Source organism: Crocuta crocuta, unplaced genomic scaffold (genome assembly GCF_008692635.1).
Source record: "Crocuta crocuta isolate KB4526 unplaced genomic scaffold, BGI_CrCroc_1.0 scaffold24, whole genome shotgun sequence".
NCBI lineage: Eukaryota > Metazoa > Chordata > Mammalia > Carnivora > Hyaenidae > Crocuta > Crocuta crocuta.
This window is the reverse complement of record NW_027530974.1, coordinates 15,817,556-15,827,963: the sequence shown is the minus strand read 5'-3', so window position 1 is coordinate 15,827,963 and position 10,408 is coordinate 15,817,556. Positions and strand designations below refer to the sequence as shown.

The window sequence follows — 10,408 nt, the reverse complement described above, 5'->3', positions numbered from 1 at the left end:
GTAGCATCCTGTTTTTGTTTCTTGGTATATTCTCTTCCTTTCTGAGGATGTTAATGATAGTTTTCTATATATATAGTCTACTTTTTTTTGTTTAAGTGTGTTGTTTTGTTTGTTGATCTCCGTCTTCTTTGTTAAGGACCTTTGTTCAGATGGAGCTGAATGCAGCTAGACTCTGGTTTCTCCAGGGCAAGGACTATATATGATTCATCTTTATATTCTCAGTGCCTAGATTCAAGAATGCCCAGCATACCAACACACAGGATTTTGTAAGTTCTCTTCACTGCTTTAAAAAAAAAAAAAAGGATTGTTAAAACTTTCTGTCCAAACCCTGTTCTGTTTAACTTCCAATAACGGAAATAAAAATAATGATTTCCTTTTTCTTAACAACATATGTAAACCCTGTAATTGAAGGTAGTAGTTGCCTTAGAAGATGCTTAATTACCAGCATTCATGAAAATAATTAGTTGTAGCCAGTACAAAAAGCTGTAAAAAGTAGAAAAATCTTGTTTTGCATCACTATTGCAAAAATTTTAGTTGAGAGATTCTTTTTTTGGAGTCAGTTTTCATTTAAAAATATGTATGCTTATAGGGCTGGGAAAATTTTTCTAAATGATACCAAACTGGCCAGTTTATCAGCCCACCAGTTACCTTGGCTTCTTCTGGTTAAAGCTAGTTAAAGATAAGTGGATAACTTGGATTGTTTCCAATTTTTAACCAAATTACATATGCTTCTCACTCATAATTTTAAGAAATTTACAGGAACAGGTTTCCTGAAAACATCAAAGTTTCTCAGAGTTATTCAACTACAGTTACCCTTTCTCCGATCTTCCCTGGAGCTAGAGTAGAGAAGGTGTTTATGCATTGAGAATTTAAAGGAGTTTGGAGAACATTACCAGCATAGGAAACAAAATGGCAGAGAAACCAACACAGAAACACCCAGAAAGATTACACTGTACCCGGCAACGTAAGAAATTCAGTTTACTAACAACAGGACTGTCAATAGAGGAAGTAATGCTAAAATTTATACAAAAACATGTATTAAAACAATCAAGAGTTGATTTTTGTGGGGTTCAGGAGCTATCCTTTCAAAGAAGGTCCCTCTACAAAACATTTCTGGGACTTTATGTAAATGTAAGAAGAAAATGTGAGAAAATCCTCCTTGGAAATTAGTTTATTTGACATTTTATCACCCAACAAATATGTGGAAACTAAAAGAAAAAATGTCAGGCTTTCACATCTCTAAAATTTTATTTGTAAAAATGCATAATCCCTATACTTGAATGTAGAATCTAAGGTTAAAAGGAAGAGTAGAAAGAAGAAATTCTTATAGAGTCTGTGATAGGATAAGCTGTCTAAGTCTAATCATTTGCTTGAGTCCTGTTTTGATTGCATGTTTCTGTGAGATGAACAATTCAGTGATACACTGATAAAGTAGTAGAACTATTTTACCAAATTGTTCTTACGATGGACTTTTCTCATCAAAGCACAATTATATCATTTTTAAAAAGTTGCTTTCTTAGATACTCTAAAATGTTTTTTCATAATTAATTTTGTAAGAATTATAACAGAGGGGCGCCTGAATAGCTCAGTCGGTTGAGCGTCCGACTTCAGCTCAGGTCATGATCTTGCAGTTCGTGAGTTCGAGCCCCACGCCAGGCTCTGTGCTGACAACTCTGAGCCTGGATGGAGCCTGCTTCGGGTTCTGTGTTTCCCTCTCTGTCTGCCTCTCAGTTGCTCCCACTCTGTCTCTCTCTCTCTCTCTCAAAAATAAACAAACATTAAAAAAAATTAGAAAAGAATTATGACAGAAAGAAAAAGGGATGGGATTCATTGGCCAAGACTGACCGGTTATTCTTATTTTTCTTCTACCTTCATTTTGTCCTTGTCCATGTAAAACACAGATTTGCAGTTATAGCTTTGTGTTTTGCTTTTCCCTCATTTATATTTTTGTTGTGCAATGTAAGCTTCACAATTATAATTTTAATAATTGAATAGTCTGTTGAGTTTCATATAATTTTTAATCATTTAAATAATTTTGGGCCTAAAGATTGTTTCTCTTAATGATTATAAATAACCGAGAGCACCTTTATGAGGCTTTTTAGAATTCTTTGCTAACTGAAAGGCATTTCTTCAGGTTTGCTAACTTAAAAATACACCTTTGGAATTGTATGACTACGTAAACTATTCTCTTACATTTAATGGAATTAAAAGCTGATGATTTTCAGATTTAAGTATGAGGTAGCCCATGGGAACATGATTTTGTAGGGGCAGTAGCAGAACCAGCCATTCTCACCCTTGAGTATGTGTGAGAGTCATTTGGAGAGCCCCCACCCCAAAAAGTTCTGATTCAGTCGGTCTGGGATGTGGCTTAAGAATTTGCATTTCTAACAAATTTCTAGGTGATGTCGATCTGTTAGCTCAAGACTAAGCTTTGAGAACTGGTCTAGATTAGCACTGTTCAATAGAATTTTCTGTGATGGTGGAAGTGTTTTATATATCTGCATCCAGTATGGTAATCATTAGCTGTATATGGTTACTGAGCTCTGGACATGTGTCTAGTGCAACCAGAGAACAAGTATTTTAAATTTTACTTAATTTTCATTAATTTAAATTTAACTGGCTACATGTGACAGGTGGCTACTGTATTGGACGGCCCGGGTCTAGACATGATTGCACATTAGAATCACCTGAAGTGCTTCATTTATTTAAAAAAATGTTTTTAATGTTTACTTACTTTTGAGAGACAGAGAGAGACAGAGCGTGAGTGACATAGGGACAGAGGGACAGGGAGACACAGAATCTGACGAGGCTCCAGGCTCTGAGCTGTCGGTACAGAGCCCAACACAGGGCTTGAACTCAAGAACTATGAGATCATGACCTGAGCTGAAACTAAGAGTCGGACACTTAGCCAAATGAGCCACCCAGGTGCCCCTGAAGTGATTTAAAAATAGATGCCTGGGTCCTAACCCCAGAGCTTCTGGCTGAATTGGGCTGTAGTACACTGTAGGCATTGTTATTTTTAAAAAAAATTTTATAGTTTATTTTTGAGACATAGAGAGAGAGACAGAGCACGAGTTGGGGAGGGGCAGAAGAGAGGGAGACACAGAATCTGAAACAGGCTCCAGGCTCTGAGCTGTCAGCACAGAACCCAATGTGGGGCTCGAACACACAAACTGTGAGATCATGACCTGAGCCATAGTTGGACGCTTAACTGACTGAGCCACCCAGGCGCCCTGACATTGTGATTTTTAAATGCTTTTCAGATGTCCCAGTTAGAGTTGTTTAACAAGTTGCCCCAAAAGTTAGTGGTCTAAAACAACCATATTCTTATGCCCGTGGATTCTGTGGGTCAGGAATTCAGATAGAGCAAAGTAGATATGACTTGTCTGTTCCACAAAGTCTAGGGCCTCATCCTTGAAGACTAGTCGGAGGGTGTAGACTCAGAAGGCTTGACTGGGCTAAATGTCCAGGGTGGTTAAGTAGCATGGTTGCTAGTTGGTTTTCGTGTGGCCAAGGTTGAAAATCACTGGTCCAGTTCAATAAACCAGGTTTTAAAGGTCAGTGTCACACCTTGTCCTTGGGTTTATTTTACCATTTTGATTGTGATCATGTACTCATAACTGTTAACTTTCTGAAAATTAATGTAGGAAAGCCTCATAAAATCAGCCTAAATATTGACCTTATTCCCATAATTATGGAACTCTCATAGGGCTGTGAAAGTAAAGCCTCACAAAGCTAAATAAATTCTCTCCCATTAAGAAAAGGAAAGGAAAAAAGCCTCCTACTCTCCAGCCTGGAGTGTTTCATAAAGATTTCTCTGCTTACTTGGTTTGACGTGGTTTGCAGCAGTAGGGAAGGAAGTACCTCAGTTACCTAGATGTAGAGCCCCTGCCTCTTGTCTGGCCCATCCCTGGATACCGGCTTGCTGGGAAGCGTTGATTCTTCAGCTTTTCCATTGGCCTGTGGGCCGCCGTTCCCTGCCGCGGACCCCTGTAACGACGGGGCCGTCCCGGCCTCCCCTCCTCTTCTGTCCCAGAGCCTGGGGACCCCTCGTATGTGGAGGGGTCCACACAGAGGGACGACGGGAAGCTGGGATGCTGCTTGGTTCTGCCGCTTCTGTGATGCGGACCCGTGAGCTGGCCATCGATCCGTTTCCATCTGGCTTTCTGCATCCGTAAAGCGTTTTCAGCCCTAAAATTTGACCTGTGCTTACTTATACCGTTGCGTCTGACAGAGTAAGTAGGTAACTTCTAGGCTTATAGGAACTGAAGTAAGTTCTGTCGTAACTTGCTTCTCAGAGTGTTAGGAAAACTGGGGAGGACAGGGTCACTGTTCTCGGCGGCCTGTTTGCCTGCAGTAGCTGATGCAAGAGTTGGAGGTGTCCAGTGAAATAAGACAGCCACTAGCTCTCGCTCTCTGCAGTCGTTATCAGCTGGCTGAGCAGCCTGGGTCCCTTACAGACATTCTCCGAGCCTCCTACCTCGGCCGGGACACCAGCGCCTGTCTATGCCCACAGGGGATTGCGAATCATCTTGATTTGGACCTTTTGATGAGTTTTCTTCTAGTACAGTTGTGCTTTTTTGGGAACCAGTGATTTTTAAACTGTACCCGCAGGCATGCAGCCGTTTTATGCAATAAGCATGTATGTGTGGGGGTGGAAGGATGACATTTCCAGAGCTGTTTGCTTGCAGTGTCCTTGGCTAGCTTGTTTTGTTTCTGAGGGTTCTGTTATAGCCCTTCCAAACGGTGGCTGATGCTCCGTATTTCCCATCTTCCATTGTGGGACCAGCTCTGGTTGGAGTGTGTGTGTGTGTGTCTGTGTGTATACATGTACGTCCCCTCTGGTTTGTGCTCTCTTCCTCTTTCTTTTGAAAGCAGAATGGAGTTACTGATTCTGGGCGGCTGTTCAGTGTCTGCCCTGTAGGTATGATGAGCTTTGGTGCTGCTAGGAGCAGTTTGAGGAAAACATCTGTTTGCCATTCCCTTGGGGAAAGAAGTTTGGAGTCTTTTTTTTTTAAGACAGGGAACAGGAAGGAAGCCTTGGAGGAAAGGGAAGCTTTACTTTTTGCTGTTGGCTCTTTGTGTCGTCTTGAGGAGACACTCCCTGGATTGTATATCCACCACCGAGGACCACGAATATCCTGTATCTCAAGCTGGGGGCCTCAGAGGAAAACCACAAGGGGCAGACAATGGGGAAATGTACAGACGTTGTATTATGAATACCAAGTAGATTTATCCCACACTTTGGAAGGCCACAAACAGTAAACCCATATGTAGTTTGTTGAACAGATTAACAAACCTTTTATTTATTTATTTATTTAAAGTTTCTTTGTTTTGAGAGAGAGAGCGAGAATCCCAAGCAGCCTCCGTGTGTCAGTGCAGAGCCCAGTGTGGGTTTGAACTCTCTAAACTAATGAGGTCAAGACCTGAGCTGAAATCAAGAGTTAGATGCTTAACTGACTGAGCCACCCAGGTGCTCCTAACAAACCTTTTGATAGACTTAGATTCAGTGGTTTTATAAGACAAGTTTTCAGAACTGATGCTTCCTGTGCCCACTTATCTATTATCTGAGCTAAACAGAGAATGTTTAATGATTTATGGCTGAACCTGCAGTTACAATTACCCTTTTCCAAAATGGGTAACAATCTCTTAGGGTGTTTTGTTTTGTTATTTTGTTCTCTGTCTTTACTTCTATTTATATAGTTAATTAAAGTTTAGAATTCACCATACAAATTGTAACAATTACATTATTACATTGAGAAAGGTCCTTAAAATTACTTGTTTCAAGAGTAATGTTTTGAGTAAGTAGGGAGGAGTGTGGTTGGGAAAGCTTATCAAGATAATGGTGTTAAATTTGAGCAATGCTATCCAGTTTTAAACATCTGCTTTTTTGATCTGGAGTTACAGTACAAATAGGTAACATTAGCATGGCAACATAGCTAAGTATTTTTGAAGGCTTGAAGTATTGCTGGCTTTGATAGAATAATATTCCCCTCTTGAGGATGACAGCTTCGTAGCTTAGTCTGTGCTTTTATGATGAATTACGCAGTGGAAATTATTTTCCAAAATTGCTGGTCTACTGTACTCCTAAGGGACTTTTTTTTTTTTTTAAGTTCTCTAGCCAGGTTATTATTTAACTAGTTTTTTCCAAGAGTGACTTCTAGTTTTCCTTGCTCATTGGTTCCCAGACTTGAGAACTAGTTTTTAAAAAAAAAAAAAAAAGAAATAGGGGCACCTGGTTGGCTCAGTAGGTAAAGTATGGGACTCTCGATCTCAGGGTTGTGAGTTCAAGCCCCATGTTGGGCATAGATTAAAAAAAAAAAACGATAGAAATAAGAATTTGGATAAACAGTTTCCAGCTTCTTTTAAATGTGTCAGGCGAGCACATCAAAAGCAAAACACCAACTGTATCTTGATACTTCATTTAATAAAATAAACTGCTTAACAACAGAAGGAAGTACATAATGAGAATTTAAGCATCGGATGAATTTAGCTTTGTAAAATACCCACCACATGGTTAGTTCTCTCCTTTCCTGGGAATTGATGGAAGCATCACCCATGGACTGATGTGCAGTTGAACGTCCCTGGTGTCTGTGATATCTGATAGTATATCAACTATTACAGTTGTGAGCATCTTTGACTCCTTTGATCCTTCAGGCTAAAGCACATACTGTCATGGGGCTCCTGGGTGGCTCAGTTGGTTAAGCATCCGACTTTGGCTCAGGTCATGATCTCTTGGTTTACCAGTTTGAGCCCTGCATCGGGTTCTGTGCTGACAGCTCGGAGCCTGGAGCCTGGCTTCAGATCCTGTGTCTCCCTCTCTCTCCACCCCTTCCTCCCTCATGCTCACTCATGTGCTCTCACTCTGCCTCTCAAAAATAAATAAAACCGTTAAAAAAATAAAGCACATACAATCAATGTTAAAGGATTTTTTTTTTACTTCTAAAAACTCTACGAAGTATTTACTTGTGTATATAATGGAATATTTCCAATGGTACAGGGTACATCTTTGCTTTTGTAGTTTGACATGGAAATCAGCTGACCAATCTAGAAAAAAGCCTAAATGGAGTTTAACATTTCTTAAGTATAGTAAGTTACCTTGGGTCCAAGTGGGAGCTTTTACGCTCAGTGAAGGGAAATCTTTATTTTTCTTCTGCAGAGATTCTGTGGCCATCAGTTGGGTATAAAGAACAAAGCATTGTGACAGAATGCTGTAGTGGACAAGAGCCACTGTGAACTTTGGGGGCCATCTACTTATGTGTGAGTCACTTACTGGCTGTGAAATGTTGGACAAGTCCCTTAAGCCTCAGTGCCTCAGTTTCCTCATTTATAAAATGGAAACAATGAAAGTGCAGACATGGGAGCGGTCGTGGGAATAAGCGTGGTGCCTGCCACATGGCACACATTAAGTGCTGATAATTTATCATTTTTATTACCGTGGAACACTTCAAGCTCATTGTTCTGGGCTTTCTTCCTAATACCATTTCTTATGCATTCCGAGTTTAATATATGAAGTTTAAAAAGAGCAGTTAAAGTAGGAAACCTCACAATTCTTTGAAGTATTATGAAATTTTTGATTACGTTTGATTGAAATGTGTACGTTGGAAACACTTTTTGTCTTTGCAATGACTGTGGACCTATAGCCCTGCGTTCTAGTTACTGGTGCTGGTCTTTGTTACCTTAGACATGGTACATTCTCAGGAAGTGTGGGTTTGTATTTGATTGTATTTCTATCACTTGGATATGATTACTGGTTAGTAGGCTTTATATAGTGTAGGGGATTCATGGATGGTTACTACTAGCTAGACATCACCTGACTTCAGAGGCTGTGACTGAACGTACTAAAATGTTGTGTTCAGTAATATTGGGTTTCTATGCCTCTATTTTTCTTCCTCAGGCAACTGACTTTATTATTTCAGTCCTCAGGCTGATGACTCTTATTCCAGTGGGTTGTACAGGAGACATAGACTCATGGCGTCTCTATCAAACGTTCAAAATAAAGAAGTGATTTTACTTATTTATTTGGTTCTCTGGCACCTGTTAAATGAATATATTTTATCCTTGGAGCTACTGATTTATTTATTTGCCATAATCTTTTTGATTTTGGCTCTTTTTCTTGCTACCACACTGAAATTTGGAAACTCTTTCAGCTGTTTCCGAGAAACATACTACAGTCGTTTTCCTTTGAGTTTCCTGATCATTTTCTTAAAATACTTAAAAAAAAATGTATCCTTCAAACATATATGCCTGTGCAGTTGTGGTCAGTTTCTTTTCATAAGGGAACGATGCATGCTGTTGTCAAGAAATCTCCATCAGGTTATCCTCTGGTGTGCAGAAATACAGAACTAAAGAGGAGCATAACAGCAAAGTTTCAATGTGCTACATACTTTGTACATTTACACGAATGGACATGAAATGTGTGCTGGCTTTTCTGTGTTCCCTGTGCACTTAAAACATCTGAGCCATTCATGGCTTGGGAAGTGGGGAGGGGCACGGGGGAGTGCTTCTGCCATGCTGCTCCTTGCCCTCAGAGGTCACCCCTGCAACCCCGTTGTTCCACTCCTGGAAGCAAAGAATAGGATGAGGCAGGGAAAGCTGGAGGAAGGAGGAAGGGACCAGCCATGGGCCCCGAGTGCCAGCTTCCTGATGGCCTTGACACTTCAGCCTTTCCCAAAGCCACCTCTGTGATCTAGAGACCAAAATAGGCCAAGTGGGGGGCACCAGGCCAGGCTACGTGTGTTTCATTCTGTAGCTGGAGTGTTTTCTTTTTTTACTTTTATTTTTTATGTGTAGTTTTGAGAGAGACAGTGGAGGAGGGGCAGAGAGAGAGAGAGTGAGAGAGACCCAGAATCCAAAGCAGGCTCCAGGCTCTGAGCTGTCAGCACAGAGCCTGACGTGGGGCTCGAACTCACGAACTGCAAGATCATGACCTGAGCTGAAGTCAGATACTTACCAGCTGAGCCACCCAGGTGCCCCTTTTATTTATTTATTTTTAAAAAGTTTATTTATTTTTGAGAGGGAGGGAGAGAGTGTGCACAGGGAAGGGGCAGAAAGAGAGGTAGAGAGAGAGAATCTGAAGGAGGCTCCTCACTGTCAGCCCAGAGCCCGACGCGGGGCTTGAACTCACGGACTGTGAGACCGTGACCTGAGCCGAGGTCGGACACTTAACCGACTGAGTCACCCAGGCGCCCCTGTAGCTGGAATGTTTTAAAATATCTGAAGTATGTATTAGCTAAGCTTCCATTTTCGATTGAAAAGACAAAGCCTTTTACTTGATTAGTCAGCCTTGGTGATTAAACAGCCATTAAGCAGCATGTATCAGATCCTGTCAGGAAGTATCTTTGTTGGTGTGAGACTAAGCGCAGGGGAACGTTTTTATATCGGGATCTTGAGAGAGGAGATCTAATGACTGTGTGGAGGTAAAAAGATTTCAGATCAGTTACATGCTTGCAGACCTTTGCCTGCTTCTGTTACCAGGTTTGTTTATTTGAATTAACTTGAAGGCAGTCTATGACTTAAATGTCTGGATCCTTGATAGCCCTGCCCTGGCGGTGGGTGTTAGTGACAGGGCTCTCCTCCCTAAGCCTTCTATTTGGTGGATTCTTTCTAGGGATCTTGGTGATCCTGGTGTGATTGCTGAGCAGAGATAGGTTATACCCATTTGGAAGCAGTGGATCCTTCTTCTGATCATGCCCCTGCCCTTCCTTCATCCATGTGGCCAAGACGTGTGGCCCTGAATAAAGGGAAGAATAAATGTTGCAGAGGCCAGCTTGTTCACATGTGTGTGCTGAAGACACGCAAGCCTATGTGTGTAACAGCTGGAGGAGGAGCAGCGGGTGCTGGGTGGGGAGGGGGCGCCGGTACTGAAAACTCTTGTTAGAATCTGAACACGTAGAAACTTCATCAGACCAAAGCTGCCTCCTCCTGGCCTCTCCTTTATTACAGCGAGCCCCCAGGTACAGTGAGCCTGTTTGAGGGTACTTTTGTTTCTCGCGGTGTTTGTAGTGCTGGCTGGAGCCGTGGGGTCCTGAGCATGAAGCCCCTCCCTGCTCGTCCCACATTAGGATGGCTCAGGCTGCCCTTGCGAGAGTGAAGTGTACAGTTGAGAGAGGCTGTTGTTTAAGAATGGATGTGCGTTTCACGGCCTGCAATTTGGGAAAAAGAATAATACATTTCTAGTTCTTTAAGAAGCTGTTTTTCACGAAAGTTATTTAGTTGCTTGCGACTTCTCGCCTGCAGAAGGCGGCCCTTTAATAAAGACTTCTAATTTTGCAGCAGGGTGATTATGTCAGTGCACACAGCCACATGGCACTAGAGTCATAGTCGCGAGTGTCCCTTGAGTGAACGCCGTGAGCGGGGGGGCGGAAGCCCTTGGCACTGGCTCCTCCTGGCAGGGGTGGGGAGGGGT

At 41.8% G+C, this 10,408-nt stretch overlaps 1 protein-coding gene across 3 annotated transcripts in view; it reads left to right on the top strand.

Annotated features, from left to right (window-relative positions):
• The window catches only part of KIF13A (kinesin family member 13A), a 212,534-nt gene that overhangs the window by 6,576 nt on the left and 195,550 nt on the right, over positions 1–10,408 (top strand). The window lies entirely within an intron of this gene.